Source organism: Etheostoma cragini, chromosome 11, assembly GCF_013103735.1.
Source record: "Etheostoma cragini isolate CJK2018 chromosome 11, CSU_Ecrag_1.0, whole genome shotgun sequence".
In the NCBI taxonomy this organism is placed as follows: Eukaryota; Metazoa; Chordata; class Actinopteri; order Perciformes; family Percidae; genus Etheostoma; species Etheostoma cragini.
Window position 1 is genome coordinate 24,350,518 of NC_048417.1, and position 17,839 is coordinate 24,368,356.

Below are 17,839 nucleotides of genomic sequence, written 5' to 3' on the forward strand. Positions count from 1 at the left end.
GTCCTCAGCATGTGGGGGGATGCTCCATCTCCACCCCAGGATGGCAAGGCGTCCGTTCATTCTCCAAATGGGTTGACAGAAACCCCTCACCTTCCTCCTCCTCCTCCTCCTCCTCCTCATGACCTCTCTATGTGACCTTTATTCGACCAGGCATAAACTCACACATTCCTATGGGTTTTAATATTATTTTTTTTACATGTGCTTAACATACTATGTTACTCATCTAGGTAAAATACATTTCTAAATAAGTGAAATAGCGTGTGTGTGTCAGGTTTTGGGCATTCATTTTTATATGTTGTTACCAAAAATGTGTCAATAAAAAACATTTTTGTTACTAAATATGCTTTTGAATTTTAAGTCTAATGGGGGACAGACTATCTTTCTCAAGCAGTGAAGGATCCAATGCCAATTAGCAAATAAACGATCTTAACCTTAAATTGATTGATTAGATTCGAGTGTGTAGGTTTTATCCAACCAGAGCCTCCACTACCCTTCCTAGTTCATTGTAATCCTTATGAAAGGCCATTTGTTGCTGCTACTGGTCTAGAAATACTGAGAGGTGAATATACATATTTAGGTGATAACTCAGCTAACCCCCTGCCTCTCTGCCCTGAGTAGAAGCCTTGTTTATCTGCCTTTGGACCAAGGAGCTCTCGGTGGGTGGAGTAAGAGTTAAGAGGAAATGGCTGGAGGAAACCATTTTTTTTCAGCTGTATTTGGGGCGTAAACACACTCTGCCTTTGAAGACACAGCAAGACACGAGAAGCAACAAGGTTTCTGTCGGCCGAAAACCATTTTCATATTCACATAAGTCCCACCAAACAAAGGTAGGTTATATGGGCTATTTAATGTTTCATAAAGACGTGGGTCTAGTTTTGGTAACTACAGTAGTTCTGTGAGTCTCTTACTTGTATATCCATAAAGAAACGTTTTGGTTCTATAAAAAGCACCGTTTAACAGTCGGTCACTTAAAGAAACGGATAATCACATGAAAGTATTTTTCTATTTAGACTATTACATCGAGAAAAAACACAGAAAACACTGTATGAAGTATTTTAATGCAGCAAAAAAAGACTGCAGTATTACATGACATGACATGTGGCTTAGGCTGCAGAGGAAATGGTTAACCGAACAGTCATGTTGGCATGCAGAATGCATTAGGGCGTAGCCTGTAAACACTAAAGAAAGAGGAAGCAGTAAGCTGTGGTCTGTCGGTTGGTAACCGACAACTTTTTAATCTACTGTAGGTTTAACATAAGTCACACTAAATAAAGGGAGGTTTTGTGCGGCATTTGTTGTGGTAGATCTTTGGAGAGTCTACAAAAGGAGATTTGTAGAAATTTCAGGAGAGTTTTGTTTGAGGAGAATTACAATTAACTAGTTCCTGTTTTCCTCAAAGCAATATTCTGCTCGTTTTCAGGTTCGTAATTATATTTAGAGGTTGTACCAGAATAGGTCTGAGATTGCAAAAGTACTCACTTCCTGTACTCGAGTTGAAGTACCGATACTAAAAATACTCTGGTAAAAGTAGAAATACCGATTTAACTACTGGAGTGTGGTCTATCTGTATAGTGTCTTGAGATAACTCTTGTTATGAATTGATACTATAAATAAAATTGAATTGAATTGAATTGACTTGAATTGAATTGACTCAAGTAAAAGTAACAAAGTACTGGCTTGGAAATTAACTTAAAGTGTAAACGTAAAAGTAGCCGTGCGAAAAATTCAAAATTAACACTTTTGATGTTTTGTTGTCAATGCTTTTAACTTTTTCTTACGTTTTTGTCCTGTTTTCAACAACTTTTTTCAATGTTTGTCACTTTTTGACATTTTCAACACTACGTAACCCTGACTTATTAACTTCAGTTTTACAATTACTTTTGGAATTTATGATCAATAAACCTAATTTATAGGAGATTATACCTAATGTTTAAGTGAGAAAAGCAGAAATTAGGAATTATTTAGACTAAAATTAAAGGAATGGATGTTGATGGATAATCACAGACTGGAATATGTCAACTTCTACTCAATACTATTTGAATCCTCTTCAATTTATTTTCAAAGGCTATAAAATTGAATAAGACGCCCCAAAATTAATGAAAGTAGAGATTTGTACTTAGCAAAGAGCGTTGGGTGGAATCAATCATGTTATTTTGGGTCATTAAAAAGAACACTGATATGACAACATAACTGATAGGACAACATAAGGACAACATGAGGACAACATGGGGACATCATGAGGGTTAAATAGATGTATGCAGGCCTAAAGCATGACGTATGATCATTGAGACGGAGACTGGAACTCCAGGTTAACAAGATTCTAACTGAGCAGCAAGATATGAATTCAGTTGTGATTCTGTGAGAATTCAAAGATCCAGTTTCTCTTTTTTCATTTTCGCCTTAACATTTAAAAGAATCTACATGTATGTGTGTGCTCAAATACGGCTTCTGGAAAGAAAAAGGATCAAATACAAATGACTAAACTGACTTAAAAAAAGAAGTTCCCCATACTTTTAGAGATACGCAGCACAAAACGGTAACTCCAGTGACAGTATTTGAAACTTGTTAGTGAGGACTGGATTGGGAGTGGATTTATAGCTGATTCTGGTTTCCAACTTCGGCCCGGGTGTGTCTGTTAAGACAAGTTCTCTCTCTTGATGCTTTGTTAAATCAAGCATCAGTACAAACATGGTTATGGGTAGTTCTGCCATGGCTGTGTGTGGTTCTGCAAAGAAATAACATTGTAAAGGCTCCCATACACAATGCATCTTTATACACAAAGACACTATACAGTATATACAGTTCACATACATATATTTTTAGTTTATATATAGAATAGACATATATAGAGTATACATATAGACACACACATATATATTCACACACACACACACATATATATACACGTGTGTATATGTGTATATATATGAAAGGAGTAAAAGTAAAAGAAAAACACACAGCTGTTTGGATTGTTTCCAGTTTCTAAAATGCGTATTTCTTTTTTGAGTAATTTTACTTTTGTCACTTTAAGTACGTTTTCCTGATACTTACAAACTTTTACTTAGTACAACATTCAATAGACATCCAATGCAGGACTTGTAATTCGTACTTTCACTTGAGTAAAGGATCTGAATACTTCTTCCACTACTGCAGACCTGAAAGAGACCTGGGTACCACGGTCTCAAATCACAGCATAAGATTGTACTGTAAGCAGGGAAACATTACTCCAGTTGTGAGATTCACTGCAAGCAGTGGATAATAAGAGAAATGTGTTGTTTTGCTTTTTGGATAATACTTAGAGAAAACACAGAAAACACTCTACAGAGTATTTTATAAAGGCAAAGGACCTGCAGTATGATGGTAAAGGACAGCTCAAAGGTCAGTTCTAGCTTTGGGTGCAGAGGGTTTACAGAATCCTAACCAGTTAACAGCATGTGTTCAGGTGATTGTGCTCGTCTTTGTTTGACTCTGTCTACCTTTTTGTGTTTCCTGTCCTCTAACATCACAGAATTTCCCCAATTGGCACACGTTGAGTATTTTATTGTGTAATTATATAAAACATTTTTACTCTTGATTTTTGGTGAATGATTTGAAGTTAATCATTTTACAGGAGAGAACCAGCAAATACACTGCAGCATGCGTCAAACTTTTATATTTTCTATTAAGTAGCCTAACTTGTGCATAATTTTCTTGCCTTTTGCAGATCATGGGCATGGTGTGGTCAGTATTGGACATGATTTGGCCAGTTGTGGAGAGAATCATGGCGTCATATTCAGGTGACGTTGATTACATCCTTAATATGTGTGGGGATATTTAATCTATGAGTGAGTTTCTACCCCTGGGGTCAGCTAAGAGAAGAAAAAAAACTACACTGTGCACACAGAATAAAAATGCATGCCCTCGGTTTTATAAACGTGAACAAAGATAGAAAGATATTCACAGATTCAACTTCTGGGATCAATTACTCTATAGCAAAATGTTGTTATAGCAACATTAGGGAACTTTTTTCTGCTTCGGTCCCCCTACAGGTTGGAAGCAGAATAGTCCCGCTTTTTGTCTCATTGGAACTACACATCTGCTACCTACGTAGCCCCCCACTCCCGGGGTCAGCTGAGAAAAGAAAAAACTAAACTGTGCGCACGGATTCATAATACGGTTACATCCGGTTTGTTAAACCGAGAGCATTGATTCATGACAATCCGTGCTCACGATTTAACAAACTGTGTGCACGGATTCATAATCTTGATAAACATGAGCAAAGTAGGAAAGATATTCACAGATTCAAACTAGCAAAATGACATTAAATCACAAATGATGCATCTTTCTAATGTAGTAAGGTTAACAATGAGCTACAAACTATTTTATATCTAAAGGAACTGTCCTCCAACCTGGAGAAATAAGACTGGTCTCTAGTAGCAGCTTCCGATGCTTAGGGACCATCTACAAACTACAACACCAACACAAAAATATCTATTAATTTAATGATTAAATTAGGGAGTGTCTCCAAACTTGTACAGCTAAGAGGAGACAATTTATTATTAAGGTAAGAATAGGTATAGAATATCTTTCCTATTTTGCTCAAATTTATAATGAGCACGGATTATGAATATTATAATTAATAATATAATGTTTTGGTTGGGTCAGACCCATCTGCTAGCAATGGGGGGCCGAGACTCATATCTGCATGGAAAAGTATGCACCAAACAAGCCACTTTGTAATTTTGATGTTTTCATGAATACAAAAGTTGAGTGACCCTTCAAAGCTAACAATTTTTAGTTCCCAGAATGTTCTGGGAACGTTCGTTTTTGGTTGCATGAACGTTACCTGAAGGTTAGGTTTGGTTGTGTGTTGGTTGTGTTTTGGTTGATTGGAAAGTTTTCTTTGGTTACAGCGGACGTTCTCAGAACGGTTGCAACCTTTAGAGAACATTACGAGAACGTTCCCTTAACGTTGCAACCTGTAGAGATTAGGGGAACGTTAGGGGAATGTTAGGGGAACGTTAGGGGAACATTAGGGGAATGTTAGGGGAACGTTCTGAGAATGTTAAGAATTCCCCCTAGACTAAAAACGTTGGGTGACCCTCCCCTCCACAAAGAATAAAAAGACATTCAATTCAATTCAGTTTTATTTAGGGTATCTATATCTAGACCACACTCCAGAATTTACAAGGTCCCAACAGTTCTAGTAGTTTCCTCCAGAGCAAGCAACAGTGCGACAGTGGTGAGGAAAAACTTCCTTTTAGGAAGAAACCTCGGTCAGACCCAGGCTCTTGGTAGGTGGTGACTGACGGGCCGGTTGGGGTTAGAATGAAGAGTGGCAATAACAGTCCCAAAAATGTGTAGTTTGTAGCAGTTCTTTGTAGTAGTTCATGGCCTAGCAGGGCACTGTACGGCGTTACAAGGCACAGCAGGACGTAGCTGGGCACCGCAGAACGGAACGTGTAGCGGGACTATGGCGACAGCTGCTACCATGATTTAGGAGCCACCCTAAACAAAGGAAATGTGCTGGGGGAAAAAGAACATATGGACTCTGGGGAATGACTCCCCAGAGACATGACCCCTATTGTCCTCCAGTGGTCCATTCCATAAATACCAAAACGGTCCTTTATTCATATTCACAGGCTCACAGACTCGGCAAGTCGCCGATAGTAACAGTGTTGTTACCGACAGAAAAATCCAAAATGTAAAAGGAAAAAACTTGAACATGAAGACTAATACAGTGAGTGATCCAAGAAGCAGTCCAAGTGGTAAGCAGTAATATTCCTCAACACATTTCAATACAAGAAGGCAACATTTGATTGAGTTCATATTTTCTTTCATTCATTCTTCTTTTAGGAAAAGCTGGTGGAGAAGATGGGCAGGCAGATTGCTCTGCACGGGGTGGCAGTGTGATTTGTACTGATTATATATCTAATGTTGAAGTTGATGGGGATATCGATTTATCAGTGACTGTGAAACCATTAAAAGTACGTGTGACCAACCTCTGTAACATATTTACCGGTATTCTGCATAAACATTCAGTCTGGACATTTCGGCAAATCCTAACACTGCTTTCCTCTCTCAGGGAGAATAGACAAGACGAGGCGTCCTCTCAGGTACACACACACACACACACACACACACACACACACGCACACACACACACACGCACACACACACACAAGTGTGTCTCACTATCTTTGTAGGGACCAGTCATTGACATAATGCATTGACATAACGCATTCCCTAGCCCCTTACCCTAACCTTAACCATCAAACCTAAATGCCTAACCTTAACCCTCACCCTTACCCTAACCTTAACCTAACTCTAACCCTAATCCTAAAACCAAGTCTTATTCCTCAAACAGGCCTTTAAAGTCGTGGGGACCAGCATTTTGTCCCCACAAAGCTGTCAGGACCCCCTAAGTTTACTGTATTCCCAGTTTTTGGTCCCCACAAATGTAGTTAAACATGGTACACACACACACACACACTCACACACACACACACACAAACAAAATACTCATTGATAGTTTGTTCTGTGTGGAGTTTTACAGCTCATAGGAGTGGAACAATTTTAAGGATGTCTTGTTGTACACCTCTATGGTTTAGAACAGTGAGCCAGATGGTGGAAAGAGAAATTAACCTCCTCCAACTCAGATGAATACACTGTAAATAATGGTTGTGAAATCTCCAGTTATTTCCTTTAGATTTCACAGTAACACTACTGTACATGATTTAACAGCAGAATGCTGTAAAGTTACATTACAACCAAAATCACAGTAGTCAAATCACAAAAAATCACAATATAGCCACTATAGTACTGTAAATAGGAAAGTAAACTATTGTATTTTTACTTTTTTATCTTATGTTGTGTATAATTGTTTTGTATTTTACAATGAATACCTAAAATACAGTAAAGTACAGGTACAAGTACTGTAGTAAAGTACTACAGGAAGTACGGTACCTTTACTGTAAAAAGTAGTCACAGTGACTTGCTGGACATTTGTTGCCAGTAAGTTACTGTAAATTTGATGTTAAATTTGTTACAGTGTAATTTTTACCCTATTCACCTCCAGTCTTCATTACATCCAGGGCCCAGGGTTCATCCAACTGAACTCATCAGAAGACCCACTCCACATCCCATCATCCGTCACCGGATCTTCAGCCAACTCTCTTCCTCACCACCAGTGTCTACTCAGGGGGTTTGCTTGCTTATATTAAGGAGAAGACACGTCCCCAAGCACCGTCAAGAACTATGAACTATCCTTCAATCCCTTTTGAACCTTGGTTTTTTCATGTATTTTTTTTTTTTAAATAGTACAGGTTTGCTGCATCTTGTTAACCGTATCTAACTGGTTATTGATCAGCTCCAAGCGCCAAATTCCCTCAATGCAGTTGGTTTGGAAAGTGTGTGTGTGTGTGTGTTTGTGGTTATGGTTAAGGTAAACAGATGTTTAAAGTGAAGTCTGATTGTTTCCTTCAATGTGAAGCCTATTACAGTGTAAAAGGTGTAATATGTCATACATACACACATACACGGCCTGTGTTCATGATCACACCGAGGGGGTCAGCCTCTCTGAGCTCCCATGGCGCCATTTTAATGCTACAAAGCCATCACCTGCAGTTAGCATCCCATTGACTCCCATTAATTTTGGCGCCACTTTGACACTGAATAACTTTACATCTAAAGCGTTTCAAGACTCTATTTGTCTTTTGTTTATTTCTACAGAAACACAACAATGTAGAAAAGGCTCCATTACCTTGTATGTCACGTTACGGCTCCGTACCAGACGTTTTTATAAAAAAAGGCCAACGATTGTGTCATAACCACGTGACTTACTGTTGCATAGTCGACAAATCACTGTGTTGTCACTGGCACAGCTACCAGAAGCCTTTTTATTAACATATAACATTACAAACACTCAGACAACGCAGTTCAACATATAAGCTTATGGAAAAGGGATTACAACTTATATAAATCAAGAGACACTAGTAATAAAAGTAGTACAGGAAAAATAAATGCCTGAAATAGACATCGTAGTAATAGTAAAATGAAAAGTAAAAAGTTAAAAAATAGGAATATGACAGATTTTCAAATGCGTATAAAATGTGAAAACAGAAGTACTTAGTCAAATAGATTGGGGTATATATCAAAGATGAATCTAGCTTTTTTATTAGTTATTAAATTAAGAGAATCAAGATATGTGTCAAATTCAATTAGGAAAAATTTCAAACAGGATTTAGAATTGGAAAACTTAGATTTATGAATGTGAAACTTCCCCAATAAAATAAAAAGATTAACAATATTACATATATTTATTTCTTTATAATCAAACAATGTAATGATGTGTTTCGCTTCCAGTAGGATTCTATGTGTTGTTTTAGACTTTTAGATCATATAATTTGTTCAACTTTTCCAGAATGTGATACTAAATGAACAACCATAAAAGAGATGTATTAACAATTCTTGTTTGGATTTACAAAAACTACATTACTCGTCGACTGGCATGAAGTTTGAGATAAATAAGTTGGTAGGGTATATATTGTGCAATATTTTTAAATGTACTTCTCTTATTTTGTTCGAGATGCAATATCTAAAAGGAACAAGCCACGCCTTATGCCAGTTAATGTCATTAAAGTGGGAGTTCCAAAAAAAATTCCCAAGAGGTGTTATCTTCTTTGAATTAAGAAAGCATTTCCTAATGTGCTTATTGGTACAATTCCTGCTCATAACATCCATACCATTTATATAAAGAGTAAAATTAAAATCAGGGAGTTCATTTTGTTTTTAGTAACTTTACACTAACTCTAATATGTTATTAGGGATAGATTTGAAGACTGAGTTATATTCTTTAAAAGTTATTGGGAATGCCTTCTCTCTGAGAAAGGATTCATAGTTTAATAATTGGCTATTAAATGCAGGCTGCTGCACGTCATCTACCAAGCCACTAGAGGTCACCAGTGTAAAGGGTTTGTTTTTGAAATTTCGGTTTTCCATGTCAATGAATTTTGCAATCAGTTTTACACTGTATTATTGGAAATTATGACTGTGTTCAACATGCAATGGGATGATAATTGAAACAAACTTAACATCCATCTTTCAAGATTTTGTACTTAAGAGGCTTTTGAATTCTAAATCCATTCACGGGGACAAAACGTGAATAATACAATTATATTTGACACAAACACACAGCTGTTACACGAGTGAGTTGATTAGTTGGATACGATCAGTGGGTTCTTCAGTGGCAATGTATAAAATTTCAGGAGAAATGGGCATATGATTGGTTCCATTTATTAATTCATTGGGAAATACAGTTTAATACATACTGTACATACATTTTAAATACAGTGTTCAGAATAATAGCGGTGTGTTTAAAAGAGTGAATAATGCTCAAAATCCTTAGAATGTATTTAAATTCCACAATATCAATGCATTGGGAACACTACATATTCAATTCCAAACTAAAACATGAGGAAATATGTGGAAATGTGGAAATATCACCTCTACCAAAAACATGATTGGATGGTCAGTGATGTTGGACTGCTATTATTTTGAACACAACTGTAAGTTGGCTCAACCTTCAATTTATACCAGAACGGAGTGTGTAGAATTTATCCAATCAGAGCATCCAGACCCAGTTAATTTTATCCACACTGAGAGAATGCCTGTTTTTGGATGACATCCAACTACTCGCCTGTCAGTTATCATATCCAACTGAAAGGTGATTATGAATGTTTGGACTTAGTTGACACCCCTGCCTTTAAGTCTTGGATAGGCCTTGGGTATCTGGCTTTGGCCCAAGGAGCTTGGTATGTCTGGAGTAAGAGTTCAGAGGAAAGGTAGCTGGAGGATCCGTTTGGAATGGAAACAGTTTGACGCACTTGGTGGATCAAAAAATGGCAGCAGGATTAGCACTTGCCTGTGGGGGAAAGTGAATGACATACACCTTGTGAACTGTGTGCTCTCCATACTGCCATATATTGCTCTGTAAGGCTTTCAACCACGTTTGAAGCAAAAGCATCCCAAACATACATCAAGATGGGAGAACTGAGAAAATAACAAATACCTTGCTGAATTCAGAACTTAATTCAACCTAGTTTTGTGAGCTCTGAGTTTGTTAAAACTCAAACACTTAATCTGACAAGTCAGGCTTTTACAACTTCACATTCCATTACTAAGCAGCTCGTAGGAGCAGCCTGAAATGTCCCAGAGCTGTCTTGAGGATGAATCGCTTTTGATGAAATGGCATCTTTGGTTTTTCTCCATTCAATCTAGCTCCAGCTAAGGAGTTTTCCCAGGATTTACTCTGGTCCCCAGACACATACTATTACCACATTATTTTCAAGATGACACATAGTCAAAAGTTTGGACACGCTTTCTCAAAGCTTGACTGTTTTTACTTGACTGGAATTATGAATTTTAGATTTCAGATATCAATCTGAGTTACTGCATCAGAAAATCTTTTTCAAAAACGTTCCTTCAATCAGTTAAAATAAAAGTTATAGAAACCCACCATTCTACCCATTAAAGAATTCTGTCACACACTGATCTGCTGCTACAACGAGAATACATTCATGTGCCCTATTGTTCAAATTTTCTTCAGCGTCCCAACATGGGGGACATTTTTCACATGCCACTGCACTGCCAAGCTTTCGAAACGTGAACCCCCACCAGACAGACAGCGAACGCAACCCAGCGGTAAAAAAGGGGTATCTGTTACACAGGCAAAAGGCCAGCTCAACAGTATTTGTTTTAACAGCAGGCTATTAGCAGGCATGCTTGTCTTGTGTATTTACAAGGGTTTCCAATCATGTCAAAAAACCTCCTCTGTAGTAAAGATAAGGGGTTGTGTTTTAAATTCTTTCAGACTGTGCAGTACCACCACTGAGGCTGAATATCACATTGGGGAGAATTGAGAGCTGCACCAAAGCTGTTGAGACCTTTTGGTCAATGTACAACGTTCTGTTTATGATCCATTTAAAGACCATTCTAACTAGAAATACACTGATACAAATGGTAATATTCACTAGTATACACTAAATATGTAATACTAAAGGTTGTGTAATTGGTTGAGGGAGAGTTCAATGGGACTATTTATAGATTGTGTTCAAGAAAAAACCCAGCAATCATTGAGACGTTGAATGACCATTACCCAGCCAAGACCAACTGTCTAGACCATTGTCTTGACATGTCATTGACAGGGTTTAAAAATATTTCCAAAATGTCAATTGTGCAGATGACCGTGACTTTTTACAAACAAGTCTTAAAACAACAAATTTTACTTTTGGGACAGGGGAGACACACACAGAAAAAGTAGTGGCCGAAGCTTCTCTGAAGGGTCTGAAAAGTGAAGCGATTGCTGAAGTACTATTAACCTGCAGTCTATCTAACTTCCAGCAGGGGGCAACTTAATTGGTTGCATAAGGAACTTTGTTTATGTAAAAGTCTACAGGAAAATAACCCTACTCCTCACTTGATTTATTACCTTAATAAATATTTTCAGAATGAGTCCGTGGTATTCTTCCCTTGTTTTAATTCTTGTGCAATACAGCATGATGTTTGCTTTGACAATTATGGTCCCATTTATATATTTCTATACATAAAATTGACGATGAAGTAGGTGGCAAATGTAAGTTAGAGAAACACTTTTTTTTGTAGTTTCTGATCTCTATGTTGCATTTAGTAAACAAAGAATTGGATTTCCGTAACACACTCCCCTTTCCTTTGCACATGTGAACAAAGCACATCAGTCCCCTAGTTTCCCTTAAATAGCACCACTTGGCATAAATGGGTTCAGAAATAGCCTTGAGTTAAAAAGGTGCAGACATGGATACGCTGAGAGATTCTTGGGTCTTAAGTCTCATCTCACTTCCTTCCTGTTGTTTGTGTCACACATAAGTATGCAATTGCCTGGCATGTACTGTAGGTTGTCATTCTCAACTACAGAATAAACGTGGGTCTACACATTCAGGTTCAAACAGGACGAGGGGATAATGGCCATTAATTCTGTTCTCCTGCAATCAACTACTTAGATTTTACAAAAATGTGTTGTCTTTGTTGTGTGTATTTGTAGAGGGGGACCACCCACAATTCTCTGTTGTACTGAATCAAAGCGGTTTCATGTCATTCCTCTATGAGAGACAAACAGAAGTGATGGGTTAGAAACCAAGTTATGTGCGTGTGTACAAAACATGCACAAGACACCCTATTGGTTAGTTAGTTGCAGCAGTAATTATTCAAGCCTTCCTCTGTTTCCGCCACCTGTCTTCACCTCTGTCATCACTATGATTTTGTTATCAAAACAGAAGCTATGGAGTGGTCTATTAAATTTACAGCAAATTCTCAGAAAGATAAATAAAAAAGGTTATTAAGAAACCAAACTGCAGGTTAAGTTCATTAGGGAAGTTTTGGATGTGATTCATTGACTCACTTACTTAAGGGTACAGTTGGCACAGTTCAACATGTGATAAGGGTTCGGGGTCAAGCTGCTGGAATTTGAGGTCACTGTCTTTTAAATAGCCTGTTGGTCTGGAACATATGTAGGGAATCTGAAACCTCTACTGGCCTAACACAAACGTAGGAAGCAACCTGAGAAAAATCTTACCAGAAACACGAAAAGTACACTTTCTAAAAAAACAAGCTTGACAGTTTCAACAGAAAGACACTATTTGTCAAAGAAAAGTATTATAAAAGCTGCCTTTCATCCAGATGTGTCCCCTTGCAGCCAAATTATGTGTTTTCTGTACTGCAATGCAAGAAGACACTGGTCTCCATATTAAATTAGGTCATCCTGGAGTCAGCAAAGTGCAAATAAGCTTCACATAATAGAAATAATGAAGGAAATTTGGAGAAAACACCTACACATCGTCATATTAGAATAATTAGCAGTGCTGTTTAGCAGGTAACGTTTACCATGTTTTCATCTTTGCATGACGGCAGCATTAAACACCAAGTACAGCTAAGGCAAAAGTGGAACTGTCCTCTTTGTGTGTATCATGTGACATGTATTTCCTGTATTTCAAAAGTATTGACTACATTGAAATATCTTCCTGATGATGGCATTGGGGCTGGGTATTGCCAATGATTTCCAAATCGATTCAATTCAGATTTACAAGTTGTTGTTTTTTTTAATTACCTCTACAAATTGACAAAATATCATTTACTATAGGAAAATTCCAGTTCAATAACCAATAAGCCTTTTTTCATCCAGGAAGTGCGCCGGGCACTTTTGAAGCAAATAGAACACCGTGGCCAAATTGTGGAATTGCAACTCCCAGCCTGTCACATGGAGCCCTTTTACTACATCCATAGTGAAACGGCATATATTAAAAGATCAATTTCATGATTTTATCAATCAGTATCAGATCAATCAATTTTTATTGGAATAACAGATTATTTTAACCCAGCCCTGGATGGCATGAAAGGAAGGGATCATCAAAGTTGTAACACTTCAACTTCTGTGAACCCTTGATAACATCTGTACCAACTGAATGGTATTCAACCGATAGTTGGAAAACATCTTAAGCTCATGATGGTGCTAAAGGAAAGTCAAGGATTTACAAAGTCATCAGGATTCATCCTCTGGGGAACATGAATCTCGAAAAGTGTGTGACAAACTATTGTTTTTCAGTCTGGACCAAGGAGGTGGACCAAGCAATATTGCCACCCAAGACACTGACTGTTAGCGTGGCTAAACACTTGTAAAACATGACACAACATCTATAGTAATTAATTATGTGTGTAAATGCAAAACCCCAACTTCCATTAGTGCGGATTTCACATCTTAATTTCAAAAGATAAAAGCTTTCTGATCTGCTATAAACAATAGAAAATGAGATATGTGCTCTGCAGAAAGGGTGGATCAAAGAAGGAAGTTAACAGATTTAAAGCCTCGAGAAAAAAATGCCAAATTGATTTATGATGTTGGACTTAGAGTTTCAGCCTTTTTACAGCTGACAGAAATGTATACAAACATTCGCCTATGTGCCCATGGAACTGCGATGTTGCTTATAAAGTTAAGCTGGAACGCGTTTCAATATTTATTTGGCTTGGGGTGCAAATGCAGAGCAGCTGTTTGTCATGCTGTTCTCGGGCCAACGTATGTCAAAAGAACTGCTCGGTAAAGGAACTGCGAATCTCTCCGTCTGTGTTGTGGTTAAATGCTTAACAGACTTTCTGTAATGTGAGATTAGCTTTGATAATAGGGAGGTTTAACTTGATGGGTTTTCCATTCCTCCTTTTTTCATTTCAGTAACACATTTGAGGGCGGGTTGTGTTTGTGTGTCTTTTTATGTTTGTACTTGTTAGTCTATAAAAGTAGATTTATGGAGTTAGATTCTAGCCCTGGTTGACACCCAGACCCTTCTCAGTTGTAACTAAGAGGGGGTCTGGGGAAGGTTAATTCGCAGCCCGATTCTAAAGGGCGGACACCGCTCCAATGCCTCTGGGCACAATTGGAAAGACTCAAAACCAATCAGAGCCATGGCGGGGATGTGAAGCCCGCCTCCACAGTTGTTATTGGTGCCTTGATTTGGGAAAATTAGAAATGGGCTTGGCAGGACTTCTGGCCAGACGGACTTGCACAGCAAAACTCAAATTTGCTGAAAGTTGGTCTGGGTTTTCCCAGGCTAGTCAGATTTGACATTTTATTCTAAATTCTGTAATATTCATCATTCTCAAATCTACAACTGGATTGGGGAGGTAAAGGAGAAGTTACATTTTAACTTCTTTGAACAACTGTTCAAACATGCCATTATAGAGGCTCTAATCATTTTCATATTAACAATTGATCAATGCTTGAGTGTGAAAGCTGTTGCTCAGAGTTACAAACCTACAGAAAATATCACCAGTTCCTCTCAGCTCTAAAGAGAGTTTAAGCTAGTCTGGTTATCACCAGACCAAGCCCAGCTCAATAGATTTGAGATTGGGAATTGGTCTATGGAGTCCGCTCTTTATTTTCTCTGCACAAGAGGCGTGACCATCGAGCATAGTTCAAACAACTCTATACGCAATTGGAGTCCTTCAACCAATCAGACCAATGATCTAGGTAACGTTGTAGCGGCAGAGGCATCAACGGATTAGTGCGCTTTAGTGGCCTCCATGTTGAATGTCGCTTCTCTATCGTGTTAAACCCGCCAATAGCAAGCCAGGTAGATAAATAAATCCCTGTTTGGGATTGGTTCCTGCTGAATTGGGAACTGAAGCAGGAGAATTAAAGGTGCAGGTTTCCAGACCGAGCTGAAGGACAAAATCAAATCGCCGACAGAGTGGTTTAAGCATCATTTGTGCTCATTGTTTCGGTTTCCAAGGCACTAGTTGATGGTTTTGTATTATTCACTCTGTTCTCAGAGTTGTTTTCAGACACAGCAGGAAGCTATTTTCAGTAAAAACATTCTGATTTGCTACCTGCTCAGCACCAAGTGGCAGAATGTCTCGGTTTCTGCCCGACCAGACAACAATGCAACAATGTTTTGTTTTTTTCAACTTAAACAGGGGTCAGCAGTGTAAATAAATGTGTTTGTTTTAGGCGCTTGGAAACGCAATTAGGCAAAAAAAGTAATTTTCACGCCAAGCAAAAAACGTGTGTGTTTTTAAACCAAAACCTATTAGAGTGGATGAAGCATCAGACAAGGGTCTCCAAGTATAATAACGTCTTTCTTTTTTTGCCATTTGTTTTCCCACTCTATTTACAGGAAATTATTCCTTGAACTTATTGTGAACAGAGGTGAGTTTTGAGTGGGAAATGTTACTGTACGTGTGGCCATTATAAGCTGACTCTGGAAATCAATCAGCCCAAAGCACTCTGTTAAAATACGACAGCAGTGAATGAGCATACCGGGTCCAACGTGTTTGTTTTACTCGACTTTCTCATGGTCGCCTGTCCCTCATCAGGGCAAGCGCATCATCAATGCCTTTCAACCGAGGCAGCCGGGTGCTTCAGCTGTGCAAATAAAGGGAAGCGGGCTCCAAGCTGCGATAATGTGTTTGAGTTGCCATGTTTGTGGTCTGACACCTGTATGGAGTGAGATAAGGGTCAGAAAAGGAGAGCTCAGGGTTTGACCATATGCACTGTGCTTGGTTCCTGGATATGAACTCTTGATCACATCTGCTTTGTGACTCTTTTTTTTTAACGATAAAAGGAAATGATAAAGCGCCGGTGATGAAAGCTTGAATTAAATTGCTTGAACATTAAACAGGCTTTTGAGGGCAAGCCAGCTCTGGTTTATCTGCAAAACAATAAGCAGTCTGGCAGCATTTGGCTTTGAAACTAATAAAAAAAAATCATTGCTCCTAGCTACAGAGATGGAGCTAAATTGCAAATTGGTGGCTGCACACAGATGATTGTGTGTACATGCAGCTGTGGCTCAAAATGGGATGTTACGAGACTGAGGCAAAGTTTCAAATGTCAGTTTAATTGAGCCAAATAATGTAGTTAGGGGTTGGACTGAGAGTGGGAAGATGAGGAAATATAGCTTTACGTCTATATGTAAGATATGATAAGAGCAAATCTTTTAGGAACATAGCTTTGACCTTTTGGTGTCCTGTACGAGGCCACAAGGCATACATGTTATTGCTTTAGTACAGTATGTGGAACATGTGCATGGTCTTTGTCTGATTCTTCTCATTTATACCCTGTTCCCACCCAAGTAAGCATGTGTGTGCAAAAAAAACCCTTAAAATAGGCAAGGGTCTTCTTTTTTTATATTACTTACTCAGTCTAATTACTTACTCAATCTCTTTCAAACTTAGTTCCGACTAATTTGGAATGATGTGCGTGTACTGCTTGCATGGAGACAGACCGGATTTGCAGCTGAGATGACAGAAGTTCCTGACGGCATCGCAACCTGTCATCTTTCCCACTAAAGACAAAATCCAAATGTTAGTGTTGTTTTTTCCAGTGAGAAAGAGGCTTTAGGTTGCACTCCGATACATCATGGGCTATGTAAGTTAAATGACAGAATGTTGTCCTCCTTAACTTGGGAACTTGATATGTGCTGCCTTTCCTTCACTTTTTGGTACACACCTATTGGAATTTGGGTTTAGCCCTTTACCAAGAATATCTGTTCTTGAAGCGCTACCTTATCATCAGCTAAGTTTGAAAAGTTTATCTGCTGCCCCCCTGTTCCTGGCCCTTCTCCTGTTTCTCTTTTGTAAGCCACATTGTTTGTCTGTCTGACAAATTTGACTAAATGTTGTTAGCACACAATTTTGCGTACACTGTGCATACAGTATGTACATGTGATAATTACCAATTATTTTGTGCATGATGGTAGTTCTTATGCATAGATATAGGACTCTTTTTATACAAGTGTTAAGAAATGAGGAGAATGTAAATTCGTTAGCACATTGCCAAGTGTTAGGAGAACTATATGTGGGCATTAACATATTTATGCCTTTCACCCAAATTGAGATTGCTTGAAAACGAACTGGCAGACTTAAGTAAAAGCCAAGATCTAATCTTGATAAAAGTGGTGATTTCCGGGTTCACCAGCGTGAACCCGGAAATCCATTTAAGTTCCAAGGAATTAGACATTAAGGGACTTGACATGATCTGTGGATAGGAGCTGAATGTGGTTGAGCAAAGTAAAGACAAAAAAGTGTTTACTTGTATTTGTAAAACTACCCTCCCTAACATCTAGTTCCCTAAAGACAAGAGGTGATGTGAGTTATTGGCCTGGCTACACTGCTCATTTCCCAATCTGACTCCCCTCTCCTGTCTGGTATCTTCACTGAAACACTTAGTGTAGAAACGGTTGTTCTTATGTAAGTCGAATGTGAGCCAATGGCCCATGGTCATAAAGCATGTCAGCCTCCCAATGATCTCATTCGGTCTCACCAGCCTTTCCCTTAATGCAGC

General features: G+C 38.4%; 1 long non-coding RNA gene across 1 annotated transcript in view; it reads left to right on the forward strand.

Moving 5' to 3' along the window:
* The window catches only part of LOC117952518, a 10,375-nt gene extending 3,064 nt beyond the window's left edge, over positions 1–7,311 (forward strand). The window contains exons 4-6 of the long non-coding RNA XR_004658430.1: positions 5,836–5,966; positions 6,065–6,095; positions 7,074–7,311. This is a non-coding gene — a long non-coding RNA (uncharacterized LOC117952518). The remainder of the gene's footprint in view (positions 1–5,835; positions 5,967–6,064; positions 6,096–7,073) is intronic.
* The last annotated feature ends 10,528 nt before the right edge of the window (positions 7,312–17,839 follow it).